Source organism: Mytilus galloprovincialis, chromosome 1 (assembly GCF_965363235.1).
Source record: "Mytilus galloprovincialis chromosome 1, xbMytGall1.hap1.1, whole genome shotgun sequence".
NCBI lineage: Eukaryota > Metazoa > Mollusca > Bivalvia > Mytilida > Mytilidae > Mytilus > Mytilus galloprovincialis.
Genome location: NC_134838.1, coordinates 79,818,914 through 79,840,550, shown reverse-complemented (window position 1 = coordinate 79,840,550; position 21,637 = coordinate 79,818,914). Strand labels below are relative to the sequence as shown.

Here is a 21,637-nt window from a genome sequence, read left to right as displayed (position 1 = left end):
TTACACCCACTAACTCTCCTAGTTGGTGTTAATCTTTAAATTTGCTAATAACTTTTTTTCAGAATTGATATGATATGGAGATATGCATACAAGTATATATCAAATTTATATTTTACACAAAAATTAAGAACATGAATGGAATCTAAGCAGTAACTGAGCTTTAACAGCAGCACTAGAAAAACATGATCTCATGATCAAATATGCCCAAGTCACTTCAACTGGAATCATTAAAGAGAGGATCAGATGCAATAAGGATCATTTCTATCCAATGTTTTCCACAATTTACAAATGAGTATTCTAAAGTTCTCAAAACAAGAATATGAATTTAAGGTTCCATCATATCAAAACAGATATATGGAGTAATAAAATGCCCCTTTTACATTGTTTTACATATATTCTGATGACAAATGAAGAGGTTTTGGTCAATTATCACATAAATATAGAGAAGAACAAGAATGTGTCCACAGTACACGGATGCCCCACTCGCACTATCATTTTCTATGTTTAAAGGACTGTGAAATTGGAATAAATTCTCTAATTTGGCATTAAAATTAGAATGATCTTATCAAAGGGAACATGTATACTAAGTTTCAAGTTGATTGGACTTCTACTTTATCAAAAACTACCTTGACCAAAAACTTTAACCTGAAATTTGCACTATCATTTTCTATGTTCAGTGAACCGTAAAATTGGGGTCAAAACTCTAATTTGGCATTTAAATTAGAAAGATCATATCATAGGGCACATGTATACTAAGTTTCAAGTTGATTGGACTTCAACTTCATCAAAAACTACCTTGACCAAAAACTTTAACCTGAAGCCAAAAACTTTAACCTGAAATTTGCACTATCATTTTCTATGTTCAGTGAACCGTAAAATTGGGGTCAAAACTCTAATTTGGCATTTAAATTAGAAAGATCATATCATAGGGCACATGTATACTAAGTTTCAAGTTGATTGGACTTCAACTTCATCAAAAACTACCTCGACCAAAAACTTTAACCTGAAGCGGGACAGACGGACGGACGAACGAACAGACGGACGGACGAACAGACGGACGGACGCACAGACCAGAAAACATAATGCCCATAAATGGGGCATAACAAAAAAAAACAAGAATGTGTCCCCAGTACACGGATGCCCCACTCGCACTATCATTTTCTATGTTCAGTGGACCGTGAAATTGGGGTCAGAACTCTAATTTGACATTAAAATTAGGAAGATCATATAATAAGGAACATATATACTAAGTTTCAAGTTGATTGGACTTCAACTTCATCAAAAACTACCTCGACCAAAAACTTTAACCTGACAAACGAACGAACGAACGAACGAACGAACGGACGGACGGACGAACAAACGGAGCCACAGACCAGAAAACATAATGCCCCTCTACTATCGTAGGTGGGGCATAAAAATTACCGCAATGTAAATGTTTGCATGTATGCAGAATATATACCTCTCAAGAAAATATATACAAATGTATTAGGTATTAGCTCGTTATGTTTATAAACATACTTCTTATCAATTTTAGCATACACATCTATTTTTGACTTATAACACTTTAGCGTTTATGATTAAACACAATAGCAATTCTCTTCACAATTATACTTAAAGTCAATCAAAGAACTATGGTCAGGAAAAAAATTAGGAAAGGGGTCAGCAAAACTCTGTGTCTTGCCTGCTGTTGCTCCTCTCATTATCAAATATTCTACACTGACTGTTAAAAAACGAACTTCATCTGACAGTCTACTGGTCTATAAAAAACAAATGGGGGATGTGTCCATGGGACACAGATGATGCACCCACTTGCATATATATGTTCCGGACCATATGAGTATTTGGACCATACACATATGGTCATGACCATATGGGTTTATACTCATATGGTCCGACTATACGCGTATGGTTGGGGTAATTAAAACTGTTAGTTTACTTTCAATACTTCTAAACTTTTCATATGGTATGACCGTTTATTAAAAAGACGCTATCATATAGGTTAATTAAATTTTATTATTATATTATAATAAGAACATTAGCTAAATAATAATTTTAAGTTTTAAATAGTTGATTTTACTTACTTGTCAAAACTATTATAAACACATTTTATACCGATGTTCATTACATGTACTGATGGTCATTACCGATTTGTTATTACGAGTGAACGGCAATATATGGACTTAAAAAAATTGATGATAAATTCCACAAATTTCTTAATGAACTGTTACACAAGCAGTCACTAGAAAGTAACATAGTAAATTTAAGTTTTCTTGTGAATATGGTGTATTGCAGTCATGTTACAATATTTGAGATCTAGAGCTTCTTAAAAACAGTGTAGACATATCAGCATGGCCCTAGACCTCGGTATCACTGTTCACAACTACAACCAGGTGCTCCGCAGGGCGCAGCTTTATACGACCGCAGAGGTCCAACCCTGAACAGTTGGGGCAAGTATGGACAAAACATTCAAGCGTGATACAGCTCTGAATTTGGATTGTGATCAAATTTTTGACATTATATGGGTTTTTTACACAAAACAAATGTCAAGATTTTACAAATCAATTAAAGATTTCTTCTTCAAACTTATTTAAATCTAAAATTAAATAGTTGACACAGCATAGGTTTCTGACACAGAATGAATGTGGTCTAATGAACTTAAATTATTTTTTTTTTTTTGCCTTTGAGCAATTCACTATGCTGTTGAATATTAATCCTCTCAAAAAAATGTTTGAAGAAATTTTCTTTTTATTTATGAAATCTAAAATGAGAAAAATTAACCCCTCCCCCCCCATTTTTTTTCACATCCCCCTTTCCCTTTTTCCAAAACTGATATCAACTCAAATTTCTAATTGAGTTTGCAACAATAACTACTCTTTTAAATACATCATAAAATATAAAAATGTAAAATAAAGTGCTTGTTATCACTGAATGGTAAAGATTGGTTGGTAGTAAAAGTGAATATACATTGTATATTGTATAAAACAATGATTTAAGTTGATTCAACTACTATTCTGAACAAAGAAAGATAACTCCAATTGAAAATTTCTTGCTATTGCACAATATTGTGCAATTAGATATTTCTTGCTATTGCGCAATACTGTGCAATTGAAAATATTTGCTATTGCACAATACTGTGCAATTGAAGATTTCTTGCTATTGCGCAATACTGTGCAATTGAAAATTTCTTGCTATTGTGCAATTGAAGATTTCTTGCTATTGCTGAAAACTGTGCAATTGAAAATTTCTTGCTATTGCACCAGACTACGCGAAATACGTCGGACCGTCGGACAAATCCGGTGAATAATGGATCGGTCTGGTAAAATTTTGTTGAATTCCGGTCCGAATGTCCGGTGTTTTTTTTTCATGGAACATTCTAGCAAAATTGCCAAACGATCTCAAATTCATTTTCATCTTTATTATTCACCACAGCGATGTTTATTTTGTTCAACCGCTAGCTTTATGCCGAACATCGACAACCAGTAATGTGTAAATCCGGGTAGAAACATATCTGACTGTCAAAAACAACAATGGATGCCATCATTGGCACAACCGGAAATGTAAATAAAACCGGATCAGATTCTGGGAACGGATAAGGATAATTCCGGGTTTGCCGATTTAAATACAATAAATGAATAAAAATCCAAGCAGATCACAAAATTTAGCTATGAAATATAACCACAAGAATTGAAAACCAAAAGATATATGAAAAAGAAAGAAGAAACAGGAAATAATATTTTATACAGAAACTCTAAATTATGTTTAGTTCACAAACATTGTCAAAATCCAATAAAATGGGACATTACTCTTCACTGAAATGCATTCAAGCAATTGTGCACAACTTTCATAACAATATCCCCTCTTGTTACATCATTTTGTTTTAATTTTTGCATTTCGGGGAGGAGTAGGGCACAACAAAGTCATACATATGTTTGTTGTTTTTTGTCGGATAATATACAATTAGATGTAAAAAAAAAGTGGTCTGGTAAAATTTCATTCGGTCTGGTAAAGCTAGGATGCTTACCAGACCGAATGTCCTGTAAAAATAAAATTCATTCGCGTAGTCTGTTGCACAATACTTAATATAATAATTTTGGATCCTGATTTGAACCAACTTGAAAACTGGGCCCATAATCAAAAATCTAAGTACATGTTTAGATTCAGCATATCAAAAAAGCCCAAGAATTCATTTTTTGTTAAAATCAAACTTAGTTTAATTTTGGACCCTTTGGACTTTAATGTAGACCAATTTTAAAACGGGACCAAAAATTAAGAATCTACATACAGTTAGATTTGGCATATCAAAGAACCCAATTATTCAATTTTTGATGAAATCAAACAAAGTTTAATTTTGGACCCCCATTTGGACCAACTTGAAAACTGGACCAATAATCAAAAATCTTAGTACATTTTTATATTCAGCACATCAAAGAACCCCAAGGATTCAATTTTTGTTAAAATCAAACTAAGTTTAATTTTGGACCCTTTGGACCTTAATGTAGACCAATTTGAAAACGGGACCAAAACTTAAGAATCTACATACACAGTTAGATTCGGCATATCAAAGAACCCCAATTATTCAATTTTTGATAAAATCAAACAAAGTTCAATTTTGGACCCTTTGGGCCCCTTATTCCTAAACTGTTGGAACCAAAACTTCCAAAATCAAACCCAACCTTTCTTTTATGGTCATAAACCTTGTGTTTAAATTTCATAGATTTCTATTTACTTATACTAAAGTTATGGTGCGAAAACCAAGAATAATGCTTATTTGGGCCCCTTTTTTGCCCCTAATTCCTAAACTGTTGGGACCTCAACTCCCAAAATCAATCCCAACCTTCCTTTTGTGGTCATAAACCTTGTGTTTACATTTCATTGATTTCTATTTACTTATACTAAAGTTATTGTGCGAAAACCAAGAATAATGCTTGTTTGAGTCCTTTTTTGGCCCCTAATTCCTAAACTGTTGAAACCAAACATCCCAAAATCAATCCCAACCTTCCTTTTGTGTTCATAAACCTTGTGTCAAAATTTCATAGATTTCTATTTACTTAAACTAAAGTTATAGTGCGAAAACCAAGAAAATGCTTATTTGGGCCCTTTTTGGCCCCTAATTCCTAAAATATTGGGACCAAAACTCCTAAAATCAATCCCAACGTTCCTTTTGTGGTCATAAACCTTGTGTTAAAATTTCATAGATTTCTATTCACTTTTACTAAAGTTAGAGTACGAAAACTAAAAGTATTCGGACGACGACGACGACGCAGGAGATGACGCCAACATTATACCAATATACGACCAAAAAATTTTCAATTTTTGCGGTCGTATAAAAATTATAGCTTTTCACTCGCAAACAAAAGGTGTAAATGAAAAGGATCGTGCACAACAAAGACTTGCAAAAAAAGCTATGATACCGTGTGGAAGTAAATGTCACCCCAAGCCTACATGCAAAAATGTCATTGGCGATGAAAACTAACTATGGCATCAATATCTAATTTTGACGTAGTATTTGAATTATAAAAAAAACACATCATCATGTAACCATCATTGTTTTTAGATAAAATTTGTATTTAAAATTGAAACTTTTATAATGTAATTTAAAAAATACCAGACCTAAATGGTTCAAATACTCATATGGTCCAGCTCGTTAATAACCAAACGAGTATTATACTCATATGGTCCGACCATATGAGTATACGCATATGGTCATGACCATACGCGTATGGTCCAAATACTCATATGGTCCGGAACATATATATAAGTTACAAAGGGACATACATGTAACTAAAGAACTGTAAAAGTGATGCTACCCAAATTTGTGCTTGATCTGAGTTTTATAGTAATAAGCATTGTTTATATAAGTTTCATAAACATTTGGTTGAGCCTTGAGACAAACATAACTGGAAATGAACAATTCAGCAATTTTTCATTGGTAAAGGAGCATAACTCCAGAATGGTAAAATAGATGCCTTCAAAATTCAAAGTTCATCTTATGGTTATAAGCATTGAGTATAAGTTACATTTGGTTGAGGCAAATGTAAGTAAACAGAACCGAAAAGAAAAATTCAGCAATTTTTCCATAGTAAAGGGACATTACTCTAGAATGATTAAAGTGACACAACCAAAATTCCAACTTCATCTTTGTCATAACATTTGATTGAGGCATTTTTTTTCATTTATAAAGGAGCATTACTCTAGAAAAGAAAAAGTGACACCACACAAATTCAAAGTTATCTAGAAGTTTTATGGTAATAATTATAAGCAGTGTGTATTATAAGTTTCATGACATTGGTTGAGTCAAACTGAAATTAGAGTACAGAAATCAATTTCTGAACTTATGGACCGAGGGACAGACAGATTGACATGGGTAAACTTAAATGCAGGGTTGGCAAAGTATTACCCGCCCTGGAATTACCGGGCAGGAAAAACCCGGGTTTTTTCAGGCTGGGCAATACTCCCAGAAATGGGTAATACTGGGCATGACTGGGCAATATGATTGTTTTAGCTTATTTTAACATAAAATTAGTAAAAGACTTGGCATGCTTGGTGTACTTTCATAGAATTACAGCTAAATAAATAATTTTTATACAGATAACCATTGACAGCCATTTCTAGAAGAATGAAAAATTCAATTTCATTCTCTTCTATGTAGACAGAATACAGATTTGCACATTTAAGGATACCTTGTTAATAATAATGCATTGTTTCAATAATCCAAACATTGCATTTTATTGCAGTGTTTAAGTGAATTGTTAATCTTAAATGTTATACATTCACATTGCTAACTAAACACCCTAAGGGGTCATGCCTTCAGCACTTATAGAATTGAATGGGCTGATTATTGCTGCATAAGCAAATCTGCATTCTAATCTGAATAATTACTTATTACTTTGTGACAGTACATATGAATTTTTTAAATATAATTTTTCTTACATGTTAATTGTTAATTCTTACTAGGGAGTTATATTTATTTGGAAAAGATGATTTGTTTTGCTGTATATTAACAGTTTTACCAATCCAGACAAACAAAATAGTTTATAAATTATATCTTAAATGTATCACATTTGTGTTTGCTCGAGAAATCCTCTATAAAATTAAATCCAGTATTTAATATTAACCAGCATTGCCCAGTGTAACCCACTAAAACCCAGTAAAACCCGGGTTTTCTCAGTATTTCCCACTGGGCTGGACAATACTCATAAAACCCAGGTTTTTGCCAACCCTGCTTTAATGCCTCCTCAAAACTCTATCTTGTTTGAGGTTTATTCTCTTTAATGAAATTTCAATAAATTTAGTACAGCAATCATTTTCTTTTATCATTCTGATCAAGAATCAAACAGTGGAACATACATGTGCATATAAACTATAAACTCTAAACTCAATATCAGGGGTATCAGAATCTGATATTGGAATGAAATCAAAGGAAAATGAGGCAACCTACAGCGGGGACAATAATAAGAATAGCCTCCTATATATGATCTAACAAGGTAAACATTCTTATTTATGTTATATATACAGGTTATAAAAAGGTAAATGGTCTTATTCAAGTTTCTTGGCAGAACATATTGATATGTATGGACACAATTAACTCTACTCTAAGGTAAAATATCAAACTGATCCAGATAAAAGACAAATATGAAAGCAATGTAATTTAAACATAAATATTACACTATGTACTCTTGCTATCTGTATGCAAGCAAGATAAAAATAAAAGCAGCCAAATTATAAACATAACCTTGTATCCAAGTCTCAGAAAACATCTGTTTATTTTTACAGCTATATATATATACTTTATAAGGTGAATGACCTCTAGATATTTTTTTATCTGAGTATATATATAATATATGTATGAACCTTTCCCACACTTTCATATAAATGAAAGTTTGCAGAGGTTTTAAAGCAATATAAGTCCCATTAAATAAAGAATTACCAGAGGCAAGAATTGGTGGCATTGCATAAAACTGCATAAAATTCATAGTTGAGTGCATTTAAGTTAAATAAGGACCAAAAATATTTTTTAATGGTTCAATGATGACATAGTTTGTGTACACGAAAGTCATGAAAAAAATGGTTTTCCTTTCTACCAATCTGACAGGCCATTCATTACAACATTAGGAGGCGGTACCCGGTACTTTAACCTCCTATGCTATTGACAAGTACCTCCTAAATGTAGGAATTTTTATATAAGATATTCATGGAATAAATTGAAAAATACCACCTAAAACATGGAAAGTACCAGTCAACATGAAAGATAATGAAACCCTTGATCCGATAGTCAAGTCCTTTCCATATTTTTAAAGCTTGTTTTATGTTGTGTTATCAAGATACTGTCTAAGGTAAGGGGAGGGTTGAGCGCTCAAAAACATGATTAATAATTCTGTATAAATGTGCCTGCCCTAATAAGCCAAACCTGAAATCGAGTTGTTTTCATTGGTTGCTGTCTGTTTTTTGTTTATTCTTTTGGCATAAAAAAGGCCTTTAGTTTTTTCACATTTTGTGTGTCAGAGCCTTTTTATAATGGGCTATATATGGTATGGGTTTTGCTCATTGCCAAAGGCCTTCAGGTTTGAGGGCCTTTGCAGAAAATATTCTTTTTGAAAATCATACAATATCTAGACTTACATTCATGACTGAATTAAATCTATTAACATGATATAATTGATTAAAAAAGAAAAGATTTGTAAATTTCAATTGGATTGTTTATAATATTGAATTAGATGCTTACAATTTCAACATTATTGTTTTCAAAATAACAGTTAAAAGGTCTTTGGTTTCTTTATTGCATGCATGTTTATTCAATTCAATTACCAGTACTCAGGGTTCTCATTAAGGATTTTTGAAGGCGAGTCCAGGGACTTGTCATTTTTGGCCATGGTGAGTCCAACAGCAAGGAGAAGATATTTTATTGCAATATAATGTAATATTTAAGTCTCCATGGCCTAACAGAGCAATGAAATGACATTAAATTCAGATTACTTTTAAACTTTTGCTATAAAATGATGATATTTGTATTTAACTGTGTTTAGTTTATACAAAATATTTCTATCTTGATGCATCTGTGGACTCACTAGTTTTGAAAATGATGAGTCCAGACAGATTTTGATGAGTCCAGGACTCATGGACTCGCCTTTATAGTGAGAACCCTGGTACTATACAATTTGCAAAGACATTATTGTCCCATTTTCTCAGCAAGCCAACTCAAAATCATAGCTTTTTGAGATATAATTAATGAGTACCAAACTAAGTCCTTGGTTATAAGCTAAACACTTTGACATAGTTTCATATAAATTATTGTTTTGAAAAAAAATGCCAATTTTTTTTTTAATTTGTATTAATTGCCTGAACATCCAAATGATATCTAATCTTGTAATAAATAGAAAGAACATTATCTTTGTGGAGGTTATTGAATAAAATCTGATAAAATTTACCTACAAATGTACATATTGTGTAATAAAATGCTTCGCAGGGCACAGCTTGATACCACTGCAGAGGTCAAACCCTGAACAGTTGGGGCAAGTATAGACACAACATTCAAGCTTTATACGGCTCTGAATTTGGATTGTGATTAAATATTTGACACAGTATAGGTTTCTGACACAGAATAAATGTGGTCTAAGAACTTCAAAATTTCAAATTGGACATTTACCTATTATGGTCCAACAATGTCCAATATTCAAAATCTAAATACATGGTTAGATTCAGCATATCAAAGAACAAAAGTTTAATTTTGGACCCTAATTTGGACCAACTTGAAAGCTGGGCCTAAAATAAACAAATCTAAATACATGTTTAGGTTCAGCATATCAAAAAACCCCAAGAATTCAATTTTTGTTGAAATCAAACAAAAAGTTTAAATTTTGGCCCCTTTGGATCTCAATGTGGACCAATTTAAAAAATAGGGTCCAAAATCCAAAAACTTAATACTCTGTTAGATTCAGCATATCAAAGAACCCCATACATTCAATTTTTGATGAAATCAAACAAAGTTTAATTTTGGACCACCTTTGGACCAACTTGAAAACTAGGCCCATAATCAAAAATCTAAATACATGTTTAGATTCAACATATCAAAGAACCACAAGAATTCAATTTTTGGTGAAATCAAACAAAGTTTAATTTTAGACCTTTTGGACTGTGATGTAGACTAATTAATATATATGAAAACAGAACCAAAAATTAAAAAATCTAAACCACCTTTGGACCAACTTGAAAACTAGGCCCATAATCAAAAATCTAAATACATGTTTAGATTCAGCATATCAAAGAACCCCAAAAATTAAATTTTTGATGAAATCAAACAAAGTTTAATTTTGGACCCTTCAGACCTCAATGTGGACCAATTTAAAAACGGGGCCTAAAATCCAAACACTTAATACACTGTTACATTCAGCACATTAGAGAATACTCAGAATTAAAGATTAAAACATTATTGAAATTGGTAAAAAATAAATAATATAGAATATTGTTTTTGGCCCCTTTGTCCTAAACTGAGTAAGGGCCATGACCCCCCAAAATCTATCACAACCTTCCTTTTTTGGTATGGAACCTTATGGTACAATTTCAAAAAGATCCATTCACTAACACACAAGTTATTGTCTGGAAACTAGAAAAATGCTTATTCTGACCCCTAATTCCTAAACAGCAGGGACTATAACCATCAAAATCAATCCAAACCTTCCTTTAGTGGTTATAAACCTTAAAATTTAATTTTGGATGTAACGGTCTTCTGATTGGCTGAAGTTATTTTGTTATCAGCCCATAGACATAATTTAGTCATGTGACCGCTGACGTCATCAACGCTTTTTCAAGGTTTTCTACAGTTTAAAATGGAATTTAGAATAAGATTATAAGAAATAACTGTAATATTTTTTCTGTCTTTTGGAAATAACATAAAAAATGTGGTACACACTGTTCATCTGTTACATAACCTGCATTTTTTATGTTATTTCTTCATAGACAGAAAAAAATATAACAGTCATTCCTTAACTGTTAAAATTTTATTGATTTCTATTTACCTATACTCAAGTTATTATTATCGGAAACCCTCTGTTATCGGACAACGCTGACAATAACAACGTGATACCAGTATACGACCAGTTTTTTTTTATTTTTGCAGTCGTATTAAAATCCTTAGAGCAACAGATCCAACAAGTCAACTGTCATTACCCTTAAAGAAACAGGTTCAACAACTGTCATGACTGCATTTCTTGTGATACAATATTTTTTCACCCTCTACAATTAAATTTAATTTTCATAAAAATAACTGTCTGGAGAGAATAAATACTGTATCACACTAAATGCAGCAGTAAAATCTGTTCTCAAATTCTTGCCCAATTTATACTTTTCCCAATTGATTGATTCTTTTTTTATAAATCAACATATATGTATGTTTCATCTACATGATCTAAGTTCTTCATAAGTCATGTTAGCAGAAATACAATTATGACGTAAAATAATAGGTTGATTTTCTAGGCACATTATATATATAATATTGAATTCCAATTGAATATTCCTATAAATCTATTCTATTAAAAAAACTTCTACTTTTTGGTATATAAATTATCATTTTTGCAAAGATTTGTCAATATTTCTTTGTCTCTATTTTGTTAATCAACCATAAAAAAAAATTCTCAAAAATTCCATTACCAATATTCATCATCATGATCATCAAAATCACGAAGATCTGTTATCAAGTCGTTTTTTACATCACCAATTTATGTGTACATGTTACTATCATGTTTATAGGATGACTTAATCTGCTGCCGTCTTTAATTTCATTAAAATCACAATTACGCTATCTTATGTCATACAACTAATTATATATTTGCTATTTTCGCACACAATGAGCAGTCATAAAGACATAACAGCAAATTGATTATTGATTCCCGCCTAACAGAGATATCTGATCTGAAATGACAGGAAAACGCTGGTCTCAATGGCCATTTAAATAGGTTGTGTAAATTCTTATATAACTTCTTTGGTCAGAAGAATAAAAATAATTCTTTCTTGATACATTTTCTTGAGACTAAAAAAACAATGTCAGAAGCCAGATAAAGACAAAATCACTGTATCACAATTGATAGCCAGGATAGATTTCTTTAAATTAAATACATGAACAAATTTAAATCAAAGCCTAACTCAATGAAAAAATCACATCAGTTCCAATGAAGATACAGTAGGGACAATTGGGGAGAAGTATAGCAAATTACAAAGTTCAGATGTACTACATGTAGTATATCATGTATATAAACCTGAGACAGTTCAGGAGTATAACCTAATGCCTAAATGTTCATGTGCAGGGACTAAACTTAACTTTTTGTCTAGGGGCCCCTAAGATATTTTTCAGGGGCCCAGTTGAAATTTAAGTAGCCCAACCAATCTTTATACAAAAAGACTAAATGAAAATAAAACTGAAAATAACTTTTTATATACTTACTAACAGTGTTCCAGCTTGAATCTCAGGGCAGAAGGGTGCTAGTGCTCCTAAGTAAGGAGTTTTATAAATAAAACAGGTGAGATGGGAGAGGATTATATTATTTTGATGCAACAATACATTGCATATATTGCAGAAGCTTAGAACTGTTACTTTTTTCTCCATAATTGTTAAAATTAAAAGCATTTTATAAGTGCCCCCATGTAAGGAGGATCATAAATACAAGAAGTAAAACAGGAAGTACAGTCTTGTTTATGTTCAAATACAAATTTCTCTGATTCTTCTTTAAATATATGTTCATGGTATGAAACAAAACAGTTTTTTTAATAAAGCTTATAATATTTAAATTATTGCCACCAGAAATGTATTATAAGATTTGACAATATTTATTTTAGGTTATTTTCTCCCAAAATTGTCTCCCTTCAATTTTTTTCAACTTCCTGTTGACTGACAATATGGCTGTTTTTTTTTTGTTTTTTTTTTAATAAAAACTATCTCAATCCAAGTCATCCTCTAATAGTGTTGATCAAAATATATTTTGCAATAAGTTTAAATTGAAGATTGGATATCAAACTTAATATTGGGATATTTATAAAAAAATTTACGAGACTTTGTGTTTCATTTTTACATTAAGTATTTTTTTGTAAATAGCGATTCAGGGACAAGTTACCGTCTAACACAGGCTTGTTTGACTCCGAGGACAATTAGAAATCATCCCTTTCGCGATGCTTATTGAACAGTTTAGAAGAAAACACTATTCAATAATGAAATAATCGTAGAAAATTTAGCAGAGTTGAGAAAACATGCTGATTGAAGGAGGTATATGACATATCGTCACTTCGGATTGAAAACATAGCTGTTCCACTAGGTTTAGGTTATTAGAAAGAACCTACTGGTTTATGGAAATATTCTATATTACTATATAGCTTTAAAAAAACTAAACAGGTTTCCTTTTGGGAACAGTCTTCGTTAATATCGCGGGGGGAAGGTACAAATGGGATTTACTTCAATTCTTTTACAGTCACCAGCTGGGCTATCAGGATGACTAAATATATTCGCCCAGCCGAAAATCTGGTCGCCTTGAGCGACTGGGCGAGCGTTAAGTTTAGTCCCTAATGTGTATAACCTTAGCAAGTTGAGGAGTATAACCGAAGGAATTTCAGGGGAAAACCTGTTAAAGTTCAGTATAACCTAAGGAAGCTCAGGAGTAAAACCTAATAAATTTCAGGAGTACAACCCAATAAAGTTCTGGAATATAACCTGAGCAAGTTCAGGAGTATAACCTGACGCAGATCAGAAGTATAATTTAAAATAAGGAAGTTCAGGAGTATAACCTGAGGAAGTTCTGGAGTATAATCTAAGAGGGTTCAGTAGTATAACCAGATAACCATAAGGAAGTTCAGGAGTATAACCTGAGGAAGTTCAGGAGTATAACCTAAGGCAGTTTTGGAGTATAACCTAAAGAAGTTCAGGAGTATAACCTAAGGAAGTTCAGTAGTATAACCTGGGGAAGTTCAGTAGTATAACCTGGGGAACTTCAGTAGTATAACAGAGGAAGTTCAGGAGTATAACCTGAGAAAGTTCAAGAGTATAAAACCTAAATAAAGTTTAAGAGTATAACCCTAGAGAGTTCAGAAGTATAACCTAAAGAAGTTCGAGAGTATATAACCTAAATAAAGTTCTGGAGTATAAAGTAAGAAGGTTCAATAGTGTAACCAGATAACCTAGGGAAGCTCAGGAGTAAAACCTAATAAATTTCAGGAGTACAACCCAATAAAGTTCAGGAATATAACCTGAGCAAGTTCAGGAGTATAACCTGACGAAGATCAGAAGTATAACCTGACGAAGATCAGAAGTATAAAATAAGGAAGTTCAGCAGTATAACCTGAGGAAGTTCAGGAGTTTATAACCTAACTTAAAGGAAGTTCTGGAGTATAAACTAAGAGGGTTCAGTAGTATAACCAGATAACCCTAAGGAAGTTCAGGAGTATAACCTGAGGAAGTTCAGTAGTATAACCTAAGGAAGTTCAGGAGTATAACCTACAGAAATTCAGGAGTATAACCTAAGCCGGGCTAAGGAAGTTCAGTAGTATAACCTGGGGAAGTTCAGTAGTATAACAGAGGAAGCTCAGGAGTATAACCTGAGAAAGTTCAAGAGTATATAACCTAAACATGCTAAATAAAGTTCAGGAGTATAACCCAAGAGAGTTCAGAAGTATAACCTATAGAAGTTCAAGAGTATATAACCTAAATAAAGTTCTAAAGTATAAACTAAGAAGGTTGCGTAGTATAACCAGATAACCATAAGGAAGTTCAGGAGTACAATTGTATATTAAACCTGAGGAAGTTCAGGAGTATAACGTAAGGCGAAAATCTGGAATAAAAGCTGATGATGTTTAGGAGTATAAAGTAAGAAGGTTCAGTAGTATAACCTTAGGAAGTTCGGATTAAAACCTGAGCCTGGGTGAGGAAGTTCAGAGTAAAGCCCTAGAAAGTTCAGGAGTATAACCTAAAGAAGTTCAGAACTGGAGTATAACCTAAAGAAGTTCAGAACTGGAGTTTAACTAGAGCAGTTTCAGGAGTATAAACTAAGAAGATTCAGTAGTATAACCCTGAGGAAGTTCAGGGGTATAACCTAAGGACAAGTTCAGGTGTATTTTAACAAAGCTGCTTTTGACATGCCCTTTTTTAAATTTCAATCATCCTGCAAAAGTGCCTTTTTCATGATTGGCTTCCTGCCCTTTTGAAATACTAGCTGGAACACTTCTTCCCCCTCCTTAAGACTCACTATACTGTAATGATGATACCTTCATCACTACCTCATGTACCTCATACATTATCTTGAAGGTATTTTTTTTTAACTGTGAGTTTTTAGTTAGGCACTAATTTTGTTATCAAAGAGCATGATGTGTCATCCAAAATTAATCATTGTTAACAGCTGGGATTGGAACCAAAGACCACTGGTATACACATAGTAAGCCACCACTCTACATGTACATGCAAAAACTGAACTTAAGGAATATTCTACTGACTAGTGCAGCTAGCATGGCTAATAAAGAGCAGTACTCAATCTACTATATATATATTATATATATATATATATGTTTAGGGAAGCATAGCAAGCGGCAGGGATCTCCATGGCCTGTTTAACGATGGCGCCCCGCCATCGTTCAAATGTCATGCGCCATCGTCAAATGACTCGCGCCATCGTTAAATTGTCTTGCGCCATCGTTAAATGTCTTCCGCCATCGTTCAAAACTTCATCTTTTTTGTAGCCCGACGCCATTTTTTTTACAAATTATAATCAAATGCATGTAATTGCATAACCCTTAGGCTTTTTATGTTATAATCCAATACAGTTCTAACGCCTGAGGAATATACGGATTAATATCGCTAATCACTTGTACCTGAGCTTGTACAGGTAGATCAACAAACCAGACACGAGAATACTATAGGATAGACGATTCATTTGTCGAAATGATCAACTAAGTTTTAGCAAATGATTATGATAATTTAGATTAAATAAATAAATTAATAATCCAGTTACAAAGAAAACAGTTTAACAAGTCGAGCACGTGCTTTGTTTTGACTTACGCAATCAGCATCCCCCTTTTTTTAAGAAGTACAAAATAAGACGCAAAACAGTAAATATTATTTCAACGCAAATAACTCGAGTACTGTTGTAACGATAATTTAGAATTACTTTCAAAGTTTAAAAGTAAAAATTTAAATATTTCCTGTAAAGAAATATCGTATCGTAATTCCGAATTCATTTCGTATATTACAATCAAATTGATACATCCGCGTTTCCGGTTTCTATTCAGACTCGAAAGATACATGTTGCACAGCATCAATTTGCCAGATAAAGTCATTAAAAACCTTTTCATTTGTCAACGTTTGCTTTACAAATCTCTTTAACCTTTTACATAACCCGTACGAATCGTTTTGTTGTTGCTGCAAATCAGCCATACCGGTAATGGGTTCTGAATTTGACAGTGTCCATGAAAAATAAGCTCCACATCATATGATTTTTAACCCCCCTAACAATTACCAAAAATACAAGAAATCTACATGGGGACCTTCATGACAGCTTTTGGTCATTCTCGACTAAGGGGGGACCATGAAGACTTGGCATTTGAATGGTTAAAAACGGCAATAAATGAAAATATTGATACTTCTAATTCTAAAATGAAAATTCAAATAAATATAATTTAAATAAGCAATGAATTAGCATGTTCACCATTCCTTGTATGGAGGGATAAAATACTTCCGATCGCGCTACACTGTACAAGGTAGACATGGTTTGTAATGGTGAAAGTTCCTCCATGGTTCAATTTTCATCCATGGAGATCCCTGAAGCGGTCTCTTCATTGTTAATTCATTTATATGCTTTTACATTGATAATTAAATCTAAGTCTCATGCATAATACATGTACTAGCGTGACAAGTAACAGCATTCCATAGTTTTGTAAGTTCCTGTGGCAAAAACTGTTATAAGTTCCTCTGAGTCCTATCTCTAGACATTTTCAAGCTCATTCAACTAATCAATATCAGATAGGACAGTTACAATGTACAATGTATGTCATGTCTGTTTAACTACTGTGTGAATGTTCAGAAATACTTTTGTTCAATGCTACATGTATCAGGGATTTTTTCCCTGCCTGTTTCTTTTAAAGTTTATTTTTGTTTAAAAGTTGATTGCAATATTTGGCGTCTTCATGAAGCTTTTTTCCTTTCATGAGCAACTACATCATGATGTGCTTTAGACTATCTAAAATTGTTGCGAACAGTTATTCATAGATATTTGATTTTGTTATTTATATATTATTATCTTGCCATTGTCAATTGATGAAACCGTCAATGCATACATGTACTTGGCAGAACATCTTGTTTTTCTCTTAATAGCAAAAAAAATATTTATGTACATGTATGTATCATTGTATGTTCTTTTTTTAATGTGATACTATCTTTCAGGTTCTTTATTCACAATATTTTCTTTTTTCACTTTATCTGTTCATTATTGTTATTTTTAATTTCTATAATCTTTGACCAGTTGGTTTATGCTCATCTCTTTAAAAGCAATGGGCCATGTACTGAGGGTACATGTACATGATGTAGGAATGCCTTTTACCGTCAGACAGTAATTTTTGGCTACCGCTAGCGTCAACTAGATTAAGATATTACTGTTTTATTTGTCCAAATACCCTTATCTTGATTCATCAGATGTATCAATTAATTTCTTTGACATCAAAATCAGTCAATTTTTTTATTGTCTAAAAAAGTGTACACTTTATTGTTATACACCAAAAATTACTGTTAACGTTATTAGGCAAAAAAAAATATATGTCTGTTTAAGGTTACATCATCAAAATAAATAGGGTAGGTAGGCATGGTTGGTCGTATTTCTGTTTTATTATTTTTTTCCATTTTATTTTTTGCTCCATGATTTTGAGTTGTGCAGTCCGTCTTGCTGTGGTCTGAGTTGTCCATGGGCCAAGTTTACCCGTATTTTTAATGATTGGATTATTTCCCTTGGTTAATGGTTGGGGAAAAAAAATGGCAGCGAAGTTTTTATTTCATTACACGAGTTGCAAGTTTCCTTATAACAGCTGTCATATTCACAATTGTGAACATTGGGATGTATCAGGCAATTGATTAAATTTATTGGCTACCCTTACTTCGCTTTTGACACAAGTTTTATTAATTTTTCACTTTACGACGGAAATAAAATGGATAAGGGTTGGCGCTCAAATTAGGGTTGGTCGGGTAACCGTAAACAGACATATTTTTTTGGGGCCTTAGGCAAGAATTTTTAGTTTATATTCACCATGAAGGTACATTTTGTACCCCTACTAGGTGCAGAGGTTGTTTTGATGACTAAGATAGACAGTTCCTTATAAAAAAAAATATCTGAATTTTTTGCTTCCTGTACATGTTTGCTACAAAAGTTTTTTTCAATGCTTGCCAGTTCCAGAACCTACTTAATATCTTAGCTATTGAATAATATACCGTTCATTATGTGAATGTGAATTAGGGCAAACACAACCCAGATTCCAAAATTAGTCTCAGACAAGAACTGTATGGTTGGTATGTAAGAGGGTAGTAATGGGGGTACCTTCATGACATACAACTATAACAAGTCTTGCCAAATAACGTTAACGGTAATTTTTAGTGCATGACAATAAAATGTTCACTTTCTTTTAGACAATAAAAAAATCAGCTGAATTTGACGATTTAAACTATTTTTTTTCCTAAAATAACGGTAATGATAATTATTTGGACATCTGACGAATCACAATAAGGATATTTTGATGAATCACTGTAACATTTTAACCAATACGATGCTAACGATAGCCAAAAAATGACCATTTGATGCCCGACAGTAAAGGGCATTACCACCCTCATGTAATTTTTTCTTCATAAATTTCTTTCAATAAAATGAACGGACTTATCAAAGACCTAAATCCTCAGGGTACATCACCACATGTAAGTGTATGTACAGTCATATCATGCTACATGTACATGTATCACATGTGTATACATTTATTTATAAACAATAAACTGTTTGAAGTTGACAGCGGGTAGACTATAATGAGATTATTTGAAATTCTTACCCTGTGATTATAATATTGAAACAGTAGGCATTTCGAAGAAATAATTAAACAGCTTAAGATGTATTAGTTATACAAAAAAAAATAGATAAATCAACTGTGAAAATCGTCAAGTTGAAAAACAACAACGTGTTGCAGTGCTTATTTTGTATGATACACAACAACTAGATGTACATTCGATGTGAAACCTACATTATCTTAAGCAGAAATACTGAATGTGACTGAATATCAGAGGATCTTTTGTTGTCAGTACAAGCTGTTTGAGATATATTGTGTAATTTTACCTGCAAACTTTGATGTCATACCATTTTGTGCCTTACATCCGGGCAACATGTTTTCATGACCTGAAACAAGGTCACGGTCAATACACACTGCACAGCGTGATTGTAACGAATGTCACCACTAAATATTCTGTTCTCAACTTAAAAAAATTGCGATTTTTTTTTCACACTTAAATTCCACTTTTTCGAAATAAGTTCATTGTAAATCAATCATACTGATACAACACACATTCCATAAATTTTACAAGATTGTAGTGCGATCACTGTATTTGTAGTCATCACAGAATTGTCGTTCGTTATTAATAATCCAATCTTGCCGTTGGGCCAATTTTTTAGTTCTTTGTGTATAGGCTGGGAACAGTATATATATGTTCCTGGTATAGGATAATAGTTATCAAAGCCGAGGGTAGTCCTATAATATAAGACTCTGCAGGTTCATATCATTTACATTCAACGTTTTTTATCGGATATTTTTTTTTACTATCAATGTTGAACCGCAATTGATAGTAAAAAAAAATATCCGATAAAAAACGTTGAATGTAAACAGAGACATATATACACATATCTCTGATGTAAATGATATGAACCTGCAGAGTCTTATATTATAGGACTAAGCCGAGGGGTACCAGGATTATTAGCAGTTGAAAAATATTCAATTACAGCTGAGAATATATATATATATATGTATATGTATGTTCTGATTACAGTAACTAAATAAAATAGCATTAAAATTTAATTGGATATCATATCTTAAAGGGGCACCTGCTACGAGTTAATATAAAAAAAAATCTAAAGTAATGATAGTTTTTTTTTTTTTTTTGTTCAATCATTGATGAAAGTGAAATAGTGAAATAATAATTAGCTTTTAGCAGACAGCATGCTTCAATTTTGTCAAATTAATCTAAGAAAAATGTGTGATAAATTATTCACTTGCAAGTGAATAATTCGACATCATTGAATCCGTATTCATGTGAACTTCTAATCCCTTAGTGAGAGACGTATAACGCACCCATTGTGCGATTTCAAGGAAAAGAATGTCAAAATTGAAAGTGAAACAAAGGTAAATCATTGGGCTGACTGAATGATGGTGTCTTCCTTCTAATACATAACCCGAATAATTCAGTCCCTCCCCGTAATCGATCTCTCCTACTTGCGAGGTTAATGTAGTAAGCGGAATATAACGACTGAATTATTCGGGTTATCTAATACACCTTTTTAAGAATCACTATTTCTACTATTCCTACATGCAAATAACAATAGATGTTGTGATAAATAATTTATTTTTGTTACAATCAAGGTTAATTAAAAATTCACCTAAGATGTACCTGTATTTTTTTAAAGAATAAATATTTCTTCCACTGTTTAAGTACAACAAATGTTATGGTTTATTTTGAATTGGGTAGATATCCTTTGATATATTTTAGATTGTACAAAATAGTGAAGTACTGGTTAAAATTGTTATCCACAAGCAACTGTGTTCTTAAAAACTGCTACAGGGAACAACTGTATAATTTTTGTAATATTAGAAGCAGTTGGATTTATCAACTACAACAATTATTGTTTAACTTTTGTTTAAATGAGATCTGGTATAACCAAGACAATTTGATTATTGATACAATTTTATTATTATTTGTAAAAACAAGGATATATGATCAAGCAAAACAGACTTTGAATGATAAACTGAACGTTTCATCTAAGTGTTATTTATATAAATATATTGTCAATAATGTATGTTTACAGAATTATCTAACTAAACATATGAATTTTAGAGTGTATTTAACTCGCCTTAGATTGTCTTCTCATAATTTGTTTGTTGAAGTAGGCCGTTATCATGGAGTAAATAGGTTAGATAGAAAGTGTTCTCTTTGTACTTTGAATATCACTGAAGATGAATTCCATTTTTTTTTTACAATATGAATGCTATAGAGACTTAAGGAGACAGTTTATTAAACCTTATTATTATAGACGTCTATCGTCGTTTAAATTAGTGCAACTTCTCAGCACTGAAAATGTAAAAGATTTGCGTAATTTGTGTAAATTCTTGTTTAATGCACTTAATCATAGGACCGAACTGTTATTAGTCAATACTTGATATTTATTTGCTTCTCTGATGTATTATGTCATGGTGTGTTATAGAAATGTATTTGTATTTATTGCACTGATAAGCATGATGTGCTTAAAGTAATAAAGAATTGAAAAAAGTATATTATTTAAAAAAATAAATTCACTGTTTATTTATAAATACCTTAAAATAAAGTTAAATTCAGACAAACAGAAGTAACAATATTACAAAATCAATGATTTTTAAATCTGAA

At 32.2% G+C, this 21,637-nt stretch overlaps 1 protein-coding gene across 2 annotated transcripts in view; it reads right to left on the bottom strand.

Moving 5' to 3' along the window:
* The window catches only part of LOC143085239 (nuclear receptor ROR-beta-like), a 60,571-nt gene extending 40,974 nt beyond the window's left edge, over positions 1–19,597 (bottom strand). The window contains exon 1 of one of the 2 annotated variants that reach the window (XM_076261479.1): positions 19,326–19,597. The gene's annotated coding sequence lies outside the window, so the exon portion shown is untranslated. Of the gene's footprint in view, positions 1–19,233; positions 19,291–19,325 lie in introns of those variants that run through there. The other variant, XM_076261488.1, reaches the window with a different exon arrangement.
* Between the last annotated feature and the right edge of the window lie 2,040 nt (positions 19,598–21,637).